We start from the raw sequence: 22,199 nt of genomic DNA on the forward strand, positions 1-22,199 counted from the left end.
TAACTGTCATCTCTCTGTCTGGCATGAGATGTGAAGTCAGTCGATGCTCAGCTTATCCTGCACCAACAGCCTTCAGGGGCCTGGTGGTGGGCAAAACAATAACCAGGAGCTGAACCCAAATTATCCACTTAGCTTCGAGAGTGCCTAATCCATCTGCTAATTAATCACAGGCCTCCTTCAGTCTCTCTTATCTTGTTTTTCTAAGTATCTGACACTGATAACGCGCACACTGATATTGCTACAGCACAACACTGGCTGGGAAAGTACCCTTAGCTTCTCAAATAAAACAAGAGGAAATAATACATAAATACTCTTAACAGTCTCCAAAGGCCCCTGCTGTATTGAAAAATAAAATCTCATTCTACATTTTACCAGAACCCCTTAAATTATTGTTATTTATTTTCTCTAATTGCAAAGACTAATGCTGGAGTGAGGTGAACCTTTGCTGTTTGCACATCTGGATAACCAAAAGTTCTCCTCTACTCAAACCGTTATTTGCTCCTGTACGAAAATCAGCACAGCCAAATTAAAAACCCTGAGAAAAAAAATGACTATTTGCTGGTTCGTCGGATGAGCTATGCAGTTACTTGTCCATTAGAGGGCATTTTATACTGCAGAGTGAAGCGCCAGCACACAGCTTGTGAAGAGCATCACTAACCCCCATCTGGAGCTGCTGGAGAACAGTCTCTGTCTACTCTCATTTAGTAATTGCCACTTTTCAACCTTTCCATATGCTGCATATAGATGAGCAAGCAAGAGCGAGAACAAGAGGAAAATAAGATGAAATAGCTAGAATAAAAAGTCCTGGTTAAATAAACACTTTGGTGCGCAGCTATTGTTGTTTCCAAGGTTTGGTTTTTGTTCAGTTCACTTCTCCCCCTCCATTAACTCCAACACAGAAAACTTCATCCTTTTTACTCTCACAAACAGCAGTTTATGGTTTAAGTTTTGAAAATTATTAATTGAAAAAGAACTATAAATCATGCCATGGCACCACTACCTGTCTCCAGAGCTAGAGGGGAGAGCTCATCTGTCTCCAGAGCTGAACAAAGGCAAATCCAGCCTCCTCACTGCCAAGAGGTAGGACATGGCCACTTACCTTCAGATGTCTCCTTCTAGTTACTACTATACTGCTAAATGTGAACTTAAACCGTTTTCAGCTTCTGCTGGCTAGGAAACCACACAAAGCCACCCACTTCCCTGCTTCGGTGGTTTCCCTCTCTCCATCTAAATACAAATCAAATTAGGAAAGAGACAGATATCTCACTATACATCTCCAAATATACGTATGTTTGTAATCAGGGTGGCCAAACTTCCTGAGTACGAGCTGCATACCAAAATCTTCATGTGGCCGAGAGCCACATCCTCCCAACCTCCGCACCCACCTCCTGCCACACATGCACCCCGCACCCCCCTGTAAAGCCTCACATTTCTCCCATCCCCATGACTCTGCACTACAGATCTGTCGAGCCCGTTTCCCTCGCCGGTCTCCGGCCAAAAGCGCAGGGCTGGCAGAAGCAGTGGCTGCATTTCGCAGCGTACTAAAGCAGCACCCGGCACTCCTGCCTTCCAGGATTTGATTAAGCATCCACATGTAGTATATATTTCCATAATACTTACAAGTTACTCCTGAACTTCTCCTTAACAGAAAGTTCAAAACAGCAAGCGCAGCAACACAAAGACTCCAGGAAGACCCTGGGTATCAATGCTTTCCTTCAGGTGCCCAAGCTAAAGGACCAACACTAAAACCAAGACCACTTGTCTTTGAAACTCTTTCAAGTCCTTAGCTTTGTGTCACTCCTAAATAAAAGAAATAATAAAAGAAGCAACTAGATGAGTGCGTCCTTAGAAGCAAGCACATGGGACACTTGGGGCATACAGCAGTTCCTTCCTCCGCGCCGTCTCCGCCTGGCAGCCTGCCCGCAGCGGCACCCCACTCCTGCAGCAGCACCCACCTCGTATCCTGAGTTGTAACCAGGTGCTGCTGCATCAGCGGGTTGATGTGAGACAAGAACATGATGGCACCCTCATCCCAGCCAGCACAGCCCACCTACAGACTTACAGGACGTACAACTGAAGCATCTCCAAGCCTGGAATACTACCCTTCACTCCTAATTTCTTAATTCTTCCATAATCAGGATCAGACAATGAAATCTGACATGAAGCCCCAAGCAGCTCCAGCGATGAGCAGCGACACAGGACGTTCTCCTCAGGCCCTGTCCCACAGCAACCAAACATTGTGGAAGGTACCTTGGTGGCCTCAGCCCAGTTCCTCAGGGGACGCATGCCCATATCCCAGGAAAGATCACAGCAGCACACACCAGCCTGCACCTCCATGACCTGGTTGAGGCTGGAGGAGAAACCGTAAGCAGGGCTGGGCAGGAGACTCCACCCTTCACTCAGGATGGATCTAGCTCACCTGAGGAGCAGAGGTGAAGCCCCTCATGCCCCAGCTGCACCCAATCAAGAGATTCAGCACACCAAACGCCCCCATACAGAACAAAATCCCTGTGTTTCTCATTATATCACAGACATCTCAAGCTTTTTTTCTGTCAGATCTCCCAGAGCCTGTCCTGAGAGCTCTGACTGGACTGGGAATAGTGGGAAGGAGCAGTGACACTCTTCTATCTCCAGGGAATCTTCGGAGTTACAATTTGCCCTTATCTTAGTGCTTATATTTACAAGCCACTCTTACATAAAAAGTCCTCATCTGCATTGACTTATTTAGCAACATGAAGTAAAATAGCCTGAAGCTATTCATGTTGCTTAACGTAGTTTTTTTTTTTTTTTTTTTATGTAGATGATGCTCTGTGTAAAGGAATATTCAAAGGGGAAAACTGTGTTTTGTTTGTAACACTTATTACTATCACTGAAGAAAATATGTTCTAACAAGTCTCCGAAGGGGGAAATACATGTAATACCTTTAACAGCTCAGCTAATTCATCTTCTACTGCCCAACTGCTGGCAAAATCTCAAATGGAAAGTCTCAGAATGGAAATGTGGAAAACCCCATTTCTTGTGGTCCGAGATCTGTTCCCACTATACAATCTCTTTCCATCGGAGTGAGTCCTGTTTGTTTTCAGCACATAGCAGCTTTACTCTACATAAAAAAAAAAAAAAAAAAAAGGAGTTCAAGAGTTCAAGGCTATGTCTCCATTCAGGCGTACACCCACAATGCAAACCGGTCTCCATCCTGTGCTGAAGGCATTCCTCTCCCCACCACCTACCTACAAAAGGGCCTTGTCTGAGGGAAATGAGAAATGAAGGAAGGAGCAGGATGCTAAGAATGGCGGAGGGGAAAAGAACCCAGCCAGGTGTTGGGGCATCAAGGGCCAAGAAGGCCTTGGATCAAGAAACAGATCAGGAGTGAGGATGAAGGGTGGCTTTTGGAGGAAGCCAGGGTCTGGGGAGCCCCGGGGGGCCCTCCTGCCCTTTGGGCTCTCCTCATGCAAAACCCATGCTCCCCACAATACTGAGCTCCACGGGGTCAGGCACACGCACAGTCAGGATGGAAACGTGTGAGTGCTTCCGTGAAGTCCCAGAGGAAAGAGCTTGTCGGGATGCGGGGCAGCTCTGGGACGGCTCAACTGCGAAATGCTGCCTTCTCCTCACTCCTCCTGACCCTCCATCACCGTCTCTCCCTCCGCATCTTGCCTCTGCGGCTCTGGCAGTATCGCTCACGTGGTTTAATTTCCAGAGGAGCGAAAGGAGAGGGAAGGAGGGAGCCTAGTGAGCGGAGAGAGGTTTAGATAACAGTAATAAATAAGATGAAATAATTTTCCCGCCACTAACCCTTAGAGGTAAGTCAGAGTATCCTCTGCAACCACCACAGGTTTGCATAATCTACACATCTTTCTTATAAGCCTTTGCCAGCTTGCTGTAGCAAGGCTATTTTGGGATTTAACAACACTCAGGTTATTGACCTAAATTTATACAGGCTCATCTGGAGCCATAACGGTCCATTGTGTGCCGAGGCCTGCTCGGGATGCCTTAATACACAGATTATTGATGCAATGAGCTGTGACGGCTCCTATAGAGCTGTTATGGTTTATTGTAGCAACACCTACTCGGGGTCCCTTTAACGTGCAGATCGGTGACACAATAGACAGAAACGGCCACTACTTGGGGATGCATTATCCCACGGATCACTGACATGATAGACCGCAGTGGCTTCAGCCTTCTGCCTTGATGCAGGCGAACACGCCGAATTCCCAGCTTCCTAAATCCTGGGGAGCTGCGGGTGGACAGCCGAGAGGTGCGGGGTCCGGTGCTGCGGGGACGCTGCCCCCCTACCCACCCAAACCTGTGGGCTCTGAAAGGTGACATTTGCAGGAAGCAATTTGTGACTGAAAATAAGGTTTTATAATGAAAGCCCCGGCGGGACCAAACTTTTAGCAAGAACAGCCATAGGCCTGCATTATAGATCAAGGCTAAAATCCTGTATGAGAAATACATGGAAATTAGCCAGAAAAAAATCAGCATCCAATTTTCAGCATAAAAAAAGGAAAGGAAAACATTTTATGTTCCAAGAGAATGCGAAGAAAGCAAGCGCAACAGGAAAGTGCACAAATATCTACATTTCTCCCTTCTGTTCCTCTTGAAGAACAAAATAATCTTAAGAGGCTGAGAGCTAAGCACGGTTTAAAGAAAGTCCCTTGTGTAGGGAGACCTCAGGCTGAGAAAAGGAAAATTAAAACATTAACACTAACCAAGTGTTCGCAGCCTCCTCACAAACACCAGCAAACAGTTCAAAAAGCTGCAGCTGGCTTTCCACTATCGCGTGCATCTTCCCCACCATTTACCAGGAGCTTTTTTTAACATCGGTGACACTTCACATTCAAAACTGCAGTTAAAAATAGACTGTTGGTCCTCCCGTTTTTAACCCTGCAAATTCCCTCTCCTCCCTTCCGCTTCCCCACACACCCGCTGGTCTCTCCCCCTCTCCTTCTGCCTCGCCATCAGCTGTGGGGTGATGGTGGGGAGAGGTGGGGGGGCTGCCCAGCTGCAAGCCCGGGGTCCCCCCACTGCTGCCCCAGGACCTCATCCGCCCCTGGGAGCATCCCTCTCATTTCTTCCCAAAGCTGGGAGCAGGCTTTCTTTGCAGGAATGAAGGCAGTGGGTCTATTCTGTATCTTGATTTCCCTTCCCACCTGCTTTTGCAGATGACATAAGTCTGGGGCTTTTAAAAAAAGCACCCGACACTAATGTTTTCTCTATGGCCTTAAACCCTGCAATCAGCAGCTCTACTGGGAACGTAGAGAAAGAAATTCCTTTGTTATCCTGTAGCTACTTAAATGCTGAACCTTTAAAACCTCCTCGGGAAATAGGCCTGGTGAACGGCTGCTGCTACTACAAGGAGCCCTGCACAAGAGAGACTCGAAAATCAATATCCTTCACCCAACTTATCAAATTTACTGAGGACATTTATACAGTATAATTAAATAGAAAAGAGATACAAATACAGAAGAGTATTTGCACGGCACTGCATAGCAATTGCATTATCTCTGGAACAGAGGACACTTTGACAAAAAGGAGGGAAAACACCATATATCAACCAAAGAAACTGCAAGGACCATGGGGAAGGTCTCTGCTCTCATTGCTCCCAGGGAATGTTTAACACTTAAGCAAAGACAGCCACAGAATATACATCAGCATGTGTACCTACGGTATTTCTGCAGGTCCTGTTCAGTCAGCCAAAACGATGCCATCAGAATCACACTGGTGATGAATATGGCCCAAAACACTCAGTCACCTCTCAGACTCGTGTAGGGTCTCCCAACACATGTTGGGGCACTTCCCCCTTGCTGGTGTGGAAGCAAAGCAGACACTATTATGTTGCTTTTCAGCATATGAATGTACCAAGTAAAATCGATTTTGCCCAGTAATCCACTTGGTACGTCAGTGATGTTTTCCACAACCAGCAGCCGTCTCTGCAGACTCACAAGATAAAATCTTCTGTGCAAGGTTAAACCTGGGAAAGGCTGACTGCCAGCACAGGGCAAACTAAAACACCGCAGAAAAGACAAACTAGATTATGTGGCTATTTGTTAAACAATTCTTCTCACAAGGGTTGTGTTACAAGCGTGCTTTGTGAATGCTCCTTGCTTTCAGGTAGAGCCAAAGGAGCTGGCTCCTCACTCAAAGTCCCTACAAGCAGCACACTGCTGTAGATGTGACATCTCTCTTGCCACCCTGACCTTAAAATTCAGAATAGCCCAGTGTAGTGCTGGACACACGCTCAGGTCCGAGTGCTGGTGAGCAAAAGCTGGGTGTGTTTGCAAAAGATGCCCAACTGCAGGCTTTCTTTTGCTTTAGGCTCAAAGGTTTGAGCTTCACCGTTCCCTACAATTAGGCATTGCCTAATTACACTGACCAATCAAAAACAATATACAAGATGGGCAGGATTCCTACCCCTCAGATAGGGATGTTTGGGATGTTTTGGACAACCAACCTGCCGGGGAAGATGTTAGCAGGTAACTTGCAAGAGGGACCGAAGGGGGGGCTGACAGAGGCCGTGCACCACCGGAGTAGAGGCAGGTCATGCCCTGCATCACTCCCACTTGCCCCAACTGCCCCAGAAGCAGAGGTGTGACCTCTCAGCAACATCCATGGCGGCTCCTTCCCCGCATGCTGCTCCCCTGCTGCCAGGCGCCACGGGCAGAGGGGAAATCTCAGCCATCCACTCTGCAACACACTCATGGGGAAGAGTGAGTATCAGGTTAAAGGCTTCTTTGTTGCCTCTCCTGTGGCTTGATTTGCTAACGTGAATCACACTCCACTCTATTTTGAGCAATCCTTCTATTAAAGATGCCTGTGAGTCATTTTCTCTAAACTTGAAACTATAAAAATGGTAATGTTTGGGTAATACTCAGGAATTTTTAAGATTTTGCATACTTCTCTTTTTAATTGAACAGGAAAAGGAGGGTAACCTGACACACACAAAGAGCTTTTTTTCCCTTATTTGTCCTGCACAGACCCACTGCTCTTGGATAGAAACCACAACTCACGGAGCAAAACTTCTGAACATCTTCCACTAAATACATATGGAGAGTACTAAAAGAACAAATACAAAACAAAATATTTCTTTAGGGAAAGGCCAAAAACTCAACAAGTGACAACCTGGAAATCTGTATCAACCTACGTTCAGCATGGTATTAAAAAAAGAAGTCTATAAAGGCAATTGCATGAACTTTAAATTAACATACATCCTTTTCCAGACGGCATAACTCAATAACTGAAAATCATGCTGGTATTTATTCGTATTTCCACTGTCCCCCACCTGAAAGCAGAAGACCAAAGGATTTGCTCTCCAAACTGAACGTCACTGACCGAGGAACACGAGCTGTGCACCACGCAGCACAGCAAATAAACTGGCCTGCAAGCACCACAGTTGTGCTTTTTTCTTTCCAGACATGGAGATACCTCGCTCTGCTTGATGACATCAGATGAGACACTACTGCAATGCCAACTTTGGAAAAAGACTCTTCACCAACAGGTAAAGGTCTCAAACGAACTCATGGCACGTGCACCAGTCTGCCTCCATGCTTCTCCCCTCCATTACCTCACTGCAGAGCTCGTTCCCATGGTCTCCATGCAAGACTGGCAGAAGAAAGCAGGTTCTGGCCAGCAGAGCCAGCAGAGAAACTTCCTTTAGCTGTCTTCTGGATGAACTAGGTGTCTCTGATATTCCTGGACACACAAGTCATGCTCAGACTTGCACGTCCCTTGGCCCAAAGAAAATTAAAAGGTGGCAGGAACGAGGAAGCTTTACTGCTCATTCCCACCACATCTGCTTCCTGAACTGCTTCAATTCCTGCACAGATCCCCACTCAGAACCATCTACAGTGGAAGATCTAGAGATGCAGTAGGGTAGACTGTGTGACAAAAAAGCAACATCCAGGTGATCTCCAAGCAGAGCAGCCTGGGATGGAGCTGAGATCACTGACTCCCTTGGGCAGGACCAAGACCCACAGGGCAGCAGAGGAGGAGGCACCAGCTGGTGCTGGGATGGCTCCAGCAGCACAGTCAGTGCTGAAGGGAAACCACACTGATGAAAGCTTCAGCTTCGGCACTTCCAACCTTTTACTTTTTGAGCTTGGAGGTGACTCCAAGACTCCTTTCATTCTGGTCAACCACCACAAACAGGGATAAGGGTGATGGACTTACTGCTTTAGCTGTCAGGTTGCAATTCCAACCTGTGTGAGGACTGCTAGGGAAAATATTATAAAGGGAAACTCACTTCCCCCAGGCTGCCTGATAGAGCCCATCAGAGGAAACATCTGCCATCCTCCACAGAGGACAAAAATGAGGAGGAAGTGGTTGGTCCATCCAGAGAAAAGAAAGACAGAAACATTAAAGGCACACGGGTCCTGACCAAGGCAGGAGACCCACTTCTGCAGGCAGGTCTCAGCAAAACAGATTAAAAAAGCAGTTTTATAGACTGCCGAGTATGAAAACGGCAGCAGCCCACTTGATGAGGTCAGGGACTGAAGTGGCCTATGGTACTTGTAAGAGAAAACATCTGTTCGTGTTAAAAGGTCAGCAGGAAATGAATGCTATTTACTTCGTCCTTATTGGTTAGGCCACTGCTCCTCGAAAGAGAACCACACATGGCTTAACTTAGCAGTGTTCACAAAACGACGAAAGCCCCGCGGCAGCTGTCCCACTGGCTGCCCACCTTCAAGGCCCCTCAGTGCACCCAGGAACCCCCCGAGGGATCCTTGGGAGAGGGCCGAGGGTGCTCTTCCCCCCAGGGAGCCTCCCACTGGTTCCCTCCCTCCTCATGGGCTTCGGGGTGGGGGGGAAAAAATCCTTCGTGCTGCCTCAGGAACAAGCAGTTAAAACAAATCCGTCAACATAAAAGCGAAAAAACAAGAAGTTTCTTCTGAAAAACAGGAAGCGTTAGGTACATAGCAGCTTAAAATAGCGCCTGCTTGATTTGTTGACAAAACATGGGTCCCAAAGGGTTGCGCCTTTTCATAGTTTTATATTTTTCTCGCGGTCAGGCGGGCTCACCTCCACGGCTGCCCAGTGGCTCACAGTGGGCTGGCACTGCTTCCCACCACCACTCTGCCAGCTGGGCCGGGCCAAGAAAGTCGATGGCAGCGGGTCTGGCCACGCTTCCTGTGCGCGGCGCGGGGGCTCCCACAGGAAACCCTGACAGAGAACAACCACCAGTGCGAATCGGGGCTTGCTTGAATAAACACAGGGAATATCTAAGGCTGGTACTCCCTTGCTAAAACTCAGCCTGAAGTTTAAAGTGTGTAGGAAAGCCGCTTCAAACTTTCCCTCGCTGGCTCCCCAACTGCCTCTTTACACGTAGGAAAGCACAGCATTGGCCAGGCTAGGGACACCTAAGGACAAGCTTAAAATGATAAGGCTCTGATCCCCAGCCCTGTGTTGACAAAAAGTTCACAACCAAGAAATTACAGGCCAGCGCTTTCTGCAGAACAGAGGAGGGAGGAAATTTTACGCTCCAGCTTTCCGCCGAGGTTGTGTGACATTTTCCTCTTGCTCAGTAACTCCCCGGTTTGGGCTCTGCCTCTCCTTCCCCACAATGCACCCTGCCCTCCTGATTCAGTCTGCAGAGGTGGAAAGTGGCAGCTTTTTTTGTCTTAATTAAAAAAAGCCCACACAATAAAACAAGAACAACACTTTCAGATGATCTAATGTAGACTAAAACGACCACACTGAAAAGCAGGTCGAGATACTACCCCTTTCCACAAACTTTGGTCTACAGACCAAGGCTGCCCGTGAGTCCTGCCTGCCTGCCTTCTCACACCACGCAACACACCACACCAGATGCGAAGGGGCCCCTATCGTGAATAGCTAATTACTGGACCACATTAAATTATTACTCAAATTAAGATTTGTGGGTTTTCCCCTAGCCTAACAATATGCCTTTGACAGCAGCATTGCAAATACACTAGAGCAGGAGCAGCAGTCTAGCTCCATGTGCAATTAGGCCAGCATGTGGATCTTATTGCTCCTAAGGACTCTTATTTGATTTCCTGCACCACCAACTGGTGAGAAGTTTTCAAGTCTAAATACAGAAGAATTAGATCACTCTTTGGGGTGGTCGCATCTGGGGTTGGAAAACCAGATGGAGCGCGTTTTTCCGAGTCCTTTGTAATTGAACCAGCACACAAAGTTGCTAGGAAGCAGGCAAACACAATCACCGCTTTGGGGCAGCCGGCAGCAGAGTCGGTGCCGTGTCTGCCAACACTTGTAGACACCATCTTAAGTGCTAGCAGGGAAGAATGGTCTCACGGGCTGGGGTTTATAAAATACCGTCATGAACCTACTGCAAGCATGCAGGAGCTGTGTGACTTCTGAACATAAACACCTGCACCCACGGTCTTCTCATGGTGCCACCCAAAGAACCTGGGAGATGGATGATTTCTTCAGTTCTCTAAAAATGCACAGCTCGCAAGAGTAGGCTGTGCAACTGGGGAAAGAAGGGGAGAGAGAGGTGGAGGAGGAGGGAGCAATTAAGGAAGCTTCGGCATTTCAAAACACGGAGAACCAACCAGGTACAGAGATGGCCACCACGCAGGCCATCGTGTCGTGCTGGCTGGACGGAGGCTGTGATGGGATAAAGCCGCTGCTGGTGTGGACAGCCATCACCTTCACGGACAGCTACGGCAGCCACTGAAGGGGTTTGCTTCTGGCAAGGCCGTATTGCAGGGCTTTGGGAGAGCCTCGTACCTGCAAGTGTCTGCCCTGGCTCTGCAGGCAGCCTCAGATAAACCCATGGCTCACGCCCTGAGTGGGGACCGAGCTATGAATGCTTCCCCTCCTGTGGACCAGGGAGGTGCATCTGACAGAGCACAGGATGGTCAGAAATCCTTCCTACTCAAACCATGCTTTGTCGACTGGGATGAAGCGGTTTTAATCAAAGTTTGGCCAGCAGCATTGCATACACAGAGATATACGGCCTAATAGGACACATAAATCCATATCTCTGCAGCTGCCTGGGACCTGTCTGGGAATCCACATCTCCGCTCCATCCAACAAGATGAACAACAACTTGCATCTCTCCACCATTCCCAGCAGGGCGAACGGAGAAAAAGAGCTGAAGGAGCCCATCCAAATTTCCTGTTGCAGCCTGCATTTCATTTCAGCCATCCCATACGTCTCAGCTCGGCAGTGTCCTGCCCTGCTTGGCTCTCTGGAGCGATGGCTGCAGGAAGGTGGAAGCCTACCACTGTGCTGGAGAGCAGCGTCTGCTGCTTGTGAGTCCTTGGCACTTCTTCACGTCTCTCCTCTGCGTGGGGGCAGGAGTCTGGTGGTCCAGCAGCTGCTCTGAATACCCATGTCAGCCCCGAGCTGGGGGGTGTTTCTTCCCTAGAGCCAAACAGTATTGGCATGGACTGCTCCAAAACAGCACAGACTTTGCCAGGGAATGGCTGCTTTAGAGACAGAAAAGGCAACTATTTTCCCTGGTGCTTAACCATGTGCTGGGTTTAAAAACCTGTGGGTTTAAAAACCTCCTTATCAGCAGCTAACACAGAGCACAGCTCCCCAAGATGCAGGAAGAGTACCAAAACCCCACTTTCCTTTCCTGCTTTTTTTCCCCCCTCCTTGGAACTCAGAACATGCGATAATAAATCCACAAGTCAAACCATAACAATGAGGCGAAGAGAAATTTTTCCACCAAGTGCTGAGTTCTCAACTGGAGGAGCACTGGCAACTGCCCGCGCAGCACCCCTTGGGCATGGATGGCGAGGGAGGGCTGCACCTGCTCCTCCAACAAAATATCCCTAAAGCACGGCCACTTGAAAATTAATTAGAAATTCAAGCCTAAGCAGAACACCTTTAAATATTTGTTCGTGATTTTTTCAGAAGGAAGCAACAAGTAGAAAAACAAATACATGTCCAGAGTCAGCACTTCACGACTCAGAAGAATACATAAATGATTCATTCTTATGAACATGGCCTGCATATAAACATTCACCTCGAAAATAATCCTGCATGCAATACTGAATCAGAAGAGCAAGGAGGATGGTGAGGAGATCAGAGAGCTTACCACTTACCAGTAGAAAGAAGAGGCAATGGGTAGCGAGGGAGCTATCAAGAAAGGAGGCCCTGTAGAGAAATTCCCCTTGAAAAGCACACACAAGCACCTGGTTCTGCTGTTTTATGAGTTTTTTGTTTTCCAGACAGCCCACAGGTTTTGTGCACAAAACCACAGTAATTTTGCTGTAGATTTTTCTTTTTGAAAATTGAGAATTGTTGGCATTTTGAATTGGTGTTTGAGGAGCACTCTGCTTTTTAAAGGGTATTATTTTATAGGCATTTTAATCTTAGAAAAATTAAGAGAGTATTTTCTTTTGGAGCCAAAAAGCTGACACCTTTGGTGTTGCATTTTTCACATCCAATGCTATGTTGGCTAGGTTTTTTCTTCTCAAGCTGGTTTTAGCCGGGCCAGCCTTCCTTTCTGCATCTGCATTTCTGCTGCCTGAATATCTCTGGTTATAAAGCAAGATACACAGCTACACTAGCCCAACTTTTCCAACTGTGGCTACAATGAACTCCTCCACTGCCCTGGAGCATCTGGAGCCACTGGGATTTTTGAAATAACATGATGAAATATCTGGGTGACTACACGGCCAATTTTAAGCAGCCAATTTGAAATTTCTGGTTGGTAGCGCACCAAGGGAGTGCAAGGTTCGAAAGCTGGCCATCACACAGCGTGTTTCACAATGAATTCAGACTGTTTTTCTAACCCAGCTGTCTTGTTTAAAAACCAATGCAACCCTCCAAGGTATACAAATAATTAATTTCAACCCAAGCTCTAAGCAGCAGCTCCCAAACTTTCTTTCCTGGCTGTGACCTCATTTTACAGACCAGTAACTCCGTGCAACCCCAAACAGCAGAATAAATATTGGACAAAATGAAATTTCTGTCAGGCTCACGACCTCGTTCATAACTCCCCCGAACCTCATTTTGGGGCCATCACCTCACTCTGGGAACTGACACAGCTGTAACACAAATGATGTTCGAAGCGCAGACCCACCTACAGACACAGAGCCAGCGGTGCTCATGGAGACATCAATGGCTCCAAGGTCATAGATGGGAGACCAACACCCGAAATACAGGGCTCAGGACCTACGTGCACCTTCCTCGCTCATCCTTTGGGGTCCTGGTCTTACCTTACAGACCTCTGTGTCACGCAGCAGTGGCAAGAAGGATGCCTCAAGACAAAACCCTCATTTATCTCACGGGCTCAACAACATCTGTGGAGTTTTACCCGGCAATGCCCAAACCCATCCTGCAGCCCAGCTCTCTTCAGCCGGTTTCACAAACAGCAAAAACCAAAATGTGGATGTTACTTAACAGCATCATAAATAAATTCCCTTCAAATTACCTCCCTTGGTATTTTTTACTGCTACAAGACAAATTTTAGCTTTAGGGGAACTATGCTGCTTTTTGTACACTGCTGAGGATGCAGTCAGTGTTACAGACATAAATTATGAAGTCAAATGACCTGCTACCACCATGTAAATCTGGTACCAGGAGCTAAGATTAGAATTAAGGCAATTTCGGTTCCCAGATCAGATCCTATACAATTACAGCCTTGCAGCCAAGTGTACAAATGGGACCTTTCTAGGCTGGGTATCAGAGACAGGAAAAGTGAAAACAAACAACTGGAATCACTTCAGAAACATTTATCTCCTCGTTGCTGGCTCCAAGTTCATGATTTTGGCATCATCCCTGATGGTGGGGACTTGCACAATAAAAAAGGCAACCAGCAAGTTCATGCAGAAGAGAGGAGGGTAAAGCGAGACAGATCCTGGGGACAGATTATTTTTTGCCATCTGCTGTCTTTCTGACATATATTTTAAAAGATGAGAAACCCCCAAAATGGTTCAACTGGCAGGTTGGATTGTGAGCTGGAGCAGCGCGTCTGTAACGCCTGCAAAGGGACATTCCCTCCATGCACACACTGCTCACCAGGTCTGCAACCTGAACGCGGAATATTAGGATATTCCCATGCACGTGCAGAAAACCAAGGGTAAAAATTTAGTCCTTTGGCTCCCTATTGCCGTTAAAATTAATTGCCACATAAAATTGCTGATTCCTACCAAATGAAGCTATACAATTTATCAACTCAAGGATAGAGCAAACTCACTAGTGGTTTAAATACATTACCTGAGTTATTACTAAATTTTGCACCCGTGACAGTTTTATGGATAATGTAGGTTTTATAAATTCATTAGTATAGGACTAACTTTCAAAGTAAACAAAGACATTAAACAAACATTGCAATACTATATTTACATGCAAAACAGATTTCCCTTTCCCTTCCAAAGCCACGCTGGGATACTCGGAGGAAAAATATGAAAGCAGCTCTGCCATAACACTTCATGAAGGGAAAACATGGCTGTTCATTAGCACCCGAGTCAGCGAGGGTTGAGCTTAAACCTGTATTTCTTCCCTGCTGCTGACCTAATACATGAGCAGGTCACTCATTGTGCTTCGGATTCAGCCTCCCCAGGCTCTTAAATTGTCGAAGCATCATTTCTATACCACAAAAGGAGACTGGACCTGCTCCAGAGCCCTTTGCAGTCCATGGCATCTTTCCATTGATTTCAGCAGGCTTTAAATCAACGGCATTATATTGCTTAATTAAAGGGATGCTGTCATCTGGAATCTAATCCATTTCAACCAGAGTTAAAACCAGCTTTGGGACCTACACCTGGATGAATCCCCCTGCCCTCTTCTCGTTGATTAAACATTTTCCCTCCCAGCTGATATAGGAAATACCTGCCAAGCTGACACTGCACCTGAACACATGGGAGAAAGAAAAACTGCATCTATATGACTTGCTGTCAAACCAAAGGAGACACTGAACAAAAGAGGAAAAACCTTTTTTGGTCTTTCTTACAACTTACAACAAGAGATGTTAAAAACACTTTCAGAAGGAAGTACAAATTTTAAGCTGATATTGCTTCTTCTGCGAGAAATCTTATGATGGAAGTTGTTTTAACCTATACTTGCTGGAAGAAATGACTAACATTGCTATAAAAAAAAAGAGATTGTAGGAAAAAAAAAGCTGTTTTTCTCCACTTTTCCATTCTGTTTACTCTGTGCATTTATCACCAGCATGTGTAGAAGCAGTCTCACTCTTTCCCCTGTGCAGGCAGCGAGTTAGTCACACTTTCCCCTGTTGTGTAGCTCCTTTAGTCAGCAGCAGGGAAGTGATAAAGATGAAAAAAACTAAACAAAAACAGGAAAACGCAATTGTAAAAAAACATAGAAATTAGCAGGAGGTCCTTGTCGGCAAATGTAATATTCAAATCGATTTCGCTTGCTTTAATTTAGGAGATTGCAATCTGGAAGGGAGCTCTGTGCCTCTCCACGCAGCCTTTCTTCTGAAGGAAGCGCACATAGGGTACAGGAGCAGGGGGACAAGGATAGAGGAGAGGCAGCGTGTGGATGTGGGAGCAGAGCTGTAGGAACCCCCGGTGCAGAGGTCCAGGACTTGCGCCCCTGCAGATGGAGCAGGCTGTGAGAGAACGCCGGCACATCATCACTGGCAGGGTGAGCCAGGGAAACGCCTGGGATCCTGCTCCTCCAGCCTCCTGATCCCCACAGTCACACTGGGAGAAGGAGGCAGGACAACAGGAGCCAACTTTCATACAATGCTCGGCCAAACCTCTCTCCGCAGCACCTTAACTGGAAGATAACGTTATAATAATCTGCTTCACCATACAAGGCAGAAATGTTTGTTAGCTTTCAGAAACTGAGAGAGAAATTGCTACCAGAGAATAGACTTTGTAAAAACCAGGGTAAGTCACAGCTTCCACCCCTAGCAGTGCATTCACTTACACTCACCAGGTGTTAAATAATCAGCCTGCAGCAGGAACAGCCCAAGTTTTGTGACCAGTGTAATGTAATTATGCACCATTGCTTCGTTCTTGGGGGTCTAGTTATTTAAAATGCATTAAAGAAATAAATCACTGTTGATTGTACCATCCCCTTTCCCTTTTAAGCGAGGCTGGGGCAATAAATCTATAAAAAGAGTGACTCCTGTTTTAAATAAAACCAACAAAAGCAGTAACAACGGGAGGCTCCCGAACTTTATTTCCAAAGTCACAGCCTCGCTTATTTTCCATTAAATTATTTGCTACAATAGATACATGAAGTGGCAAGGATACCAAATGACCCTAATACACCTTTACAAAATTATCATCTGAAACTATCTGTAATCACGGTGTTCTGGCAGCCAAATGGTTTTCCAGTCTTGGGACTTAACCTTGACTATAAAAAAATGGATTGGTCACAGGCAGAGCAGGGGGAGGCTGAGCCTTTACATTTATTAGTCACAAGTGTCCACCGACCTCCTTTCACACAACATAGAAAAGACAAGGTAGGATCTTGCCTTGAAGACTTTGAGGTCCAAGTCCCACGGACACCTGCCGTGTGTGACCAAAACTTGCTCCGTCGCTGCAAAGAGGCTGCTCGCGGCAGCCAGAGCATCCAGCAGCATGTGGGATGAACACCATTGAGCTCAACCAAAATCCAGGGAAGGATGGACTCATTTCTAAGTGCCATGAGCTGAACCTGTTAACTTTACTACAGTTTTGTCAACATGCGTGCGTGTGTGTGCGTGTACACCCACTGTCATGCCTCTAAATGACGGGGTTGGTGTTTCAAGGTGTCCAGAAGATGGGGAAGAAAGAGGGGATGAGGTTCTGCCTCCACTGCACCGTGGTTTTGGGGAGCGGCACAGGGTGCAAGTCCCATCACTCTAATCCAGGGTTGCCCGCACCACCCTCTTGTCCCCCAACTCAAAACACATTACTGGAAAGCATCCTCCTGGCTCCGCGAGGGCAAGGATTGGGCTTCAATTATCACCAAATGGTATCACGCTTGTACATAAACCCAACAAAACCAGACCCGAGATACTCCCAACGCAGACCCCAGCCAGCTGGGGTTTGGAAATGATTCAGCCCATGCTCAGATACGCCTTCCTGACAGGAACACTCCTGACCTCCTTCTAGGAAAGCTCTAAGTCACCAGCAACACGATCTGGAATAAAACCACTTACAAAAATGCTCGTACAGAAAAATGCTTCTCAGATACTTTTTTTCCTGCTCTGGTGTTAGTCATCAACCTCCAGAAGTACACTACACAGACTGAATTTAGCCTGGCCAGGCACTTCCGTCACATATTTAAAGAAAAAATGGCCAGCAAGAGGCTGAGCAATCTCACACGAGCATTCCTGTCGCTGACACAAATCTTAATTCTCTAAGGATCATCTCATATGCCAATGGGAAGTTCTCAAGGGATGAGATTTTTAATCTAATCTTCTTTCAAAACAATTTTGTTGGCATTGATTGTGCTGAATTGTATCTATGGGAAAGAATTTAAAGCAAGAGCAAATACATACATATATGACCCAGACAAGTAAGTGTCTCTTACCATTACCGTTAACTGATAATAACAAAGAACAACAACCTCAATATTAACATTAGGTAAAATTACCTGGTCTCAGGAGCCAGCACACAGCTGCATTTTTAAAGATTATTCCAACATATACAATATTAAGCAAAATTCTCAAAAGCGACCTGGATCTAAAATTCTTTTGCTTGACTCTACCCCTATTCCCCCAGAAAACAACCCCTAAAATTTCAGTTGTCTGTAAGCCCAGCTGTTTCCTGGCTTTTCTATGCAAATTGTTCTCCCTGGATTTTATTGTGTGCATGTACATGTCTCTTAAAATGCACTCAAGTTTGAATTAGGGGCCCTACTTCCATCAAAGGGAATTCTTGTAAAATAAGCTTCATTCTCACAGTATCTGACACAGAATTATTATCCCATAACTCACGGGTGTCCTAGTGGTTCTGTATTAAACACAGCTCCGAAAAAGTCCCAGAGGGAAAAGCACATGAAGGGACACGAAGAGTCACTCGAATGTAAACCTGCAAAGCAAGGAATTTCACATCCCCTTGCCAAACCGCAAAGCACTTCCCATGTGTCTGGGTGAGGACGTGCTTCTTGCCTTACTTCTGAATTTTTACCTATCAGGATTAACTAAACACCGATTACATTATTGTGTAATTAGGTTAAATTAAAACTTAGCTTAAAGCAGGGAACACTTTCTTTTCAGTTCCAATCAAAACCGTTTACTTAGTTCTCAGTTTGATATTGGCATCTCCCTCCAGCATGACAAATTTAAAAGTATTACTGTATGACAGCAGGAAAACCAGAAAGCAAAAGTTAACTGGGGTAGCTGGTCAGAAAGCTCACAAACGATTACCAGAAAATGATGAGATTTCTGCTGCCATTTTTCGTGCATTTCATGTTTTTCTCTCCCCAGTTTCCCACCGGCTTTCTGGCTTCCTCGCATCATGTTGAATGCAAAAAAGAAACTCAAATGGTAAAAAGCTGCCCAAGTTATTTCCCCCCCCGCCACTGAATCTGCTATTAAACTGCTTCAGCCAAATGCCGTACCGTCCACACCAGTGTTGGTTCCCGACCATCCGTCCTCACTGACCTTTTGTTTGGAATTTGCTTGAGCTTTGTTTCCAACAGAAATGTATGCGTGTTGCACAGCAAACACCCACAGAAGCTCCCAAAACCTAGAAATACCTATGACTCTTGAAGAATTCTTTTAAAAGCCCAAAGATTCTTTAACCAACTGCACCTATTCAGCTCGCCCTGCAAAACAGCATTCGCTATCTCGCCCCTCTCATTTGATAGCCAAGGCTGCGCTGTATTTCAGAATACATATAATCCTGTATTATCAGTACTAAAATAGTCTAATTCATCTTATTTATGAAATTCAAGCCTTAGGCCAAAGTATTTTTATGGTCAAGCCAGAAATACCATTAGATTCATAACAACTGCTGCCCTAAGATGCACCGCTACAGTGCCAGCCTGGAGAATCTTCTTACGTGGGCCTTGAATATTTTATGTGCAGACTTTGCTGTATCTGACCCAAATACTGTCATCGACCACAAAAACGAACTCGCGTGATATTCACAGAGTTGCAAATGTACAGACACCATCCAAGAGCAGAGCCTGCCCTGCGCTGTTTAGTAACTAAATGATAGTCTGTGGTAATAAAATATTTATTATGTTCTACACAATACTGCAATTGAATTGATGTACTTCCTCCCTTATCCATCAGAGTACACTGAAAGCCCTCTTTAACTTCTACTCAAGAAGTCTCAAATTACACATCTTTATTTTTCTTACAGATTTTCCTATAGGGTTGTGTATCTGCAAGGAATCATTTGGCAGTTAAGGCAGTTTACCCAGAAATGCAGAGTGGTGTTTGGTTTTTACTCCCCGTTGCCTCAATTCTCTAGAAAGACATCCCTGGCAGAGTGTCCAGAATCAACTTCCTAAATACAAATACAAACCCACAAAATACACTGAACAGAGCAAAAAGCCACATCGCCCTTAGTTACCCAGTGCTGTACCAGTCTCCAAATAATCCATCGTGCGGCAGGAGAGGAAAATAATAGAAGCCCTGTTTGTTATAATTGCTTAATCCTGCTGCCCAACACAGACCCCTGACACCCTCCTCCCCTTCGCCGTGCCGGGCAATATTCCCGTTTCAGTGCTCTCAGAAACAGCTCAATAAACTGGGAACCTGCTTGAAACGGCCGCAATTCCTGCAGCCACCGATAAGGCAAGGCCAAGCAATAACGAGGTGGCACCAGCGGGATCCTGAGTTTGGGTGCCTGCAAATTGGCAAGGGGGAGGCAAAGGGATGCTCATCGAAGAGCTCGGTGCTCTTCAAGTCAGGGATGTTGCAGAAAACCTGTGTAGCAGAGGGCAGACGGGGTTGCTGGGAGGCGAAGGATCCCACCCTGCCCTCCCTCAGTGGGTATGTTGCTGTTGGCACTGAAAGAGAGAGGTCTGCAGGGGATGCAAGGAATTGAAATGGAAAAACCAGGAAATAAAATGTAAAAAGTGTATTGTGAGCAAGTGATTGAAGGAAGTAGCAGAGCCCTTAACAAATTGGTTATTTGTCTGGTTAGCTGATGCAGAAGTGGAACAGGAAATTAATTCAATATGCTGCAGACTTACATTCCACTATTATTTTCTGGGTTTTTTCTTCCCTTTTTTTTTTCCCCTCACCTCATATATATATATAAGCCAAAAAACAAAGTATTTCTGGGCAAGCTAGTAATTGAAGCTTACGAGACTCCAATTAAAAAGATCTAATCATTATTAAAGCTAGACTACAGACAGGCTTGGAAATGAAAGAATAAAATACGATGAGTTAAGAAGAAAAGACCCTCTTCAGAAACCATTTGGCTGCCAGTGGTTCTTGATTTGTTGAAAAATATCCCAAACCAATAGGTAATACTATTAGACTCATATAAACCTTTATGAACAAGTTACCACTCTCTGTGCCTTACAGGATATGGCAACTTGCCAGTAATTTCACTTTAAATATGAAAATGGATATCAAATCCAACTTTCTAGATATAATAATGGCAAGGGAGATTGATGGCATCACTATGCTGTGCAATGACTATTTAAAACACTTTTGGCTGCACTTACAAAGCTCCAGTGACCTCTAGAACTATAGAAACTCTACATAGCATTAGGAGGAAATAAAATTAGTGATTCACAATGAAGAACTAAAGCAATTCAGCATTTTTCAAAGAGGTACTGACTGCAGTTAGCACTTCTGCAATGACACCGGCACACAGCGTTGTGTTTAGAGAAGGAAGAAACACTCCGAATTTCCATAAATGAAATGTCCGCTGCTGAGACGGCACTAATGGTACCGAAGGTGCCAGGGAATTGAAGCGGAATGGAAATAGATTTCTAGTTACCAGAAAAGTCAAGTTCTCCTAAGCATGGTGGGGAACGTCACTCCCCCACTACGCGGTCACATCACACGAGTGGGCAGCAAGGAGACAGCAAAAGGCAGAAAAGAAAGACGAAAGGGAATGAAGCTGGAGGAAGAAAATAGGAGTGGAAATGAGAAGCTGAGATTAAAGCTGAAAGCAGAGTGGATGGAGTAAGGAAAGCCAGAGAAAGACAGACAAAGCAGAGGAGGCACCCCCATCACACCTACTGCTGACTCACACATTTTGGGTTACTTTCATTATTTCTTTGTATTCCGGCAGCATCTGGCATCTGCCACTGAGATCAGAGCCATGTCGTGCCAAGTGTGAATCAAGATCTTTCTGCTCATGAGCTGAAAATCCAAACAGACAAAAAAGGAAAACAGAGTGAGGGACCTCACCAGTCCTGCCCGGTGTGGCCAGGAGCCACGACATCAACAAAACCTGTCTGCCTCGCACCCAACCACCACCTGGTCATGTGGGAAAGACACAGAGCACGTCTATTTTTTTCTATACCAAGAACTGATTCCTTCAGGTTTTTAAAAGCTCTCAGGATCCATCTGCCCCTCAATAAGGACAGGTCAGGTGTCTGGGTTTGTCAGGCACTGTCTCTGCGTTTGCTGCTGTAAGAAACCAGGATGGTTACCCTGGGGTCCCCATGCCCAAGAGCTCAGTTATTACTGCAAGGGCCCATGGAACTGGTCTTCTGTGAACCTACAGAAAAGCTGCAGGGAACCTATAGAAAATTGCAAGCAATGTGATTGAAGGGCACAGCCCAGGCAGCAGCTTACAACCCACTTACGTTGCCATCGGGAACCAAGTAGGTTCTTCCAAGCATCCAGGTGTGTTACCATAGAGCAGGTCCACAGACGACATTAAAGCTCATTTCGCACCAATCAGGCTACAATAACTGTGGGGCTGAGGCTTCTGGGCTCACCCTTGGGCTGCCCTGCACCCTCCAGGCTCTGTAGTTTCCATTAACTTGTGGCTATAAAAAGTCAGGAGAGCATTCCTCTTGCATTGTGCCATGGAGCTCTGCAGAACTAATTATTTTGCAAAAAGAGCTCTAAATCATTAACAAAAAATGTTGATTATAGCATCTGCAATCATTATTTGGCCCATTACTTAAAAAGCTGGATGCAATAAATATGATGGGGAATAGCTGGTACTACGCTTCCAGAGCTCAAGAATATGGGCTGTCAGAAAATGAGCACTGCCTGTAACAGTTACACTTGGGCTCTGTGAGTACTTTGTAATCAGACCAATACAATAGGTCCTTCATACCCAAGCACTTAAAAAAACCCACCAGATATCATTAAAAGAATGAAACTACTATGGTATTCTCTGTCTTTTCTTCCTATTCTTTAGAACATTCAT

General features: G+C 45.8%; 1 protein-coding gene across 5 annotated transcripts in view; it reads right to left on the reverse strand.

Annotated features, from left to right (window-relative positions):
• CTBP2 (C-terminal binding protein 2) overlaps window positions 1-22,199 on the reverse strand; it is a 143,557-nt gene that overhangs the window by 70,824 nt on the left and 50,534 nt on the right. The window contains exon 1 of one of the 5 annotated variants that reach the window (XM_074875506.1): window positions 10,530-10,549. The exons of 2 other annotated variants lie outside the window; for them this stretch is intronic. The gene's annotated coding sequence lies outside the window, so the exon portion shown is untranslated. Of the gene's footprint in view, window positions 1-2,921; window positions 3,202-7,561; window positions 8,101-10,529; window positions 10,550-22,199 lie in introns of those variants that run through there. 2 more of the 5 variants (XM_074875503.1, XM_074875505.1) reach the window with 2 other exon arrangements.

This window comes from Strix uralensis, chromosome 7 (genome assembly GCF_047716275.1).
Source record: "Strix uralensis isolate ZFMK-TIS-50842 chromosome 7, bStrUra1, whole genome shotgun sequence".
NCBI lineage: Eukaryota > Metazoa > Chordata > Aves > Strigiformes > Strigidae > Strix > Strix uralensis.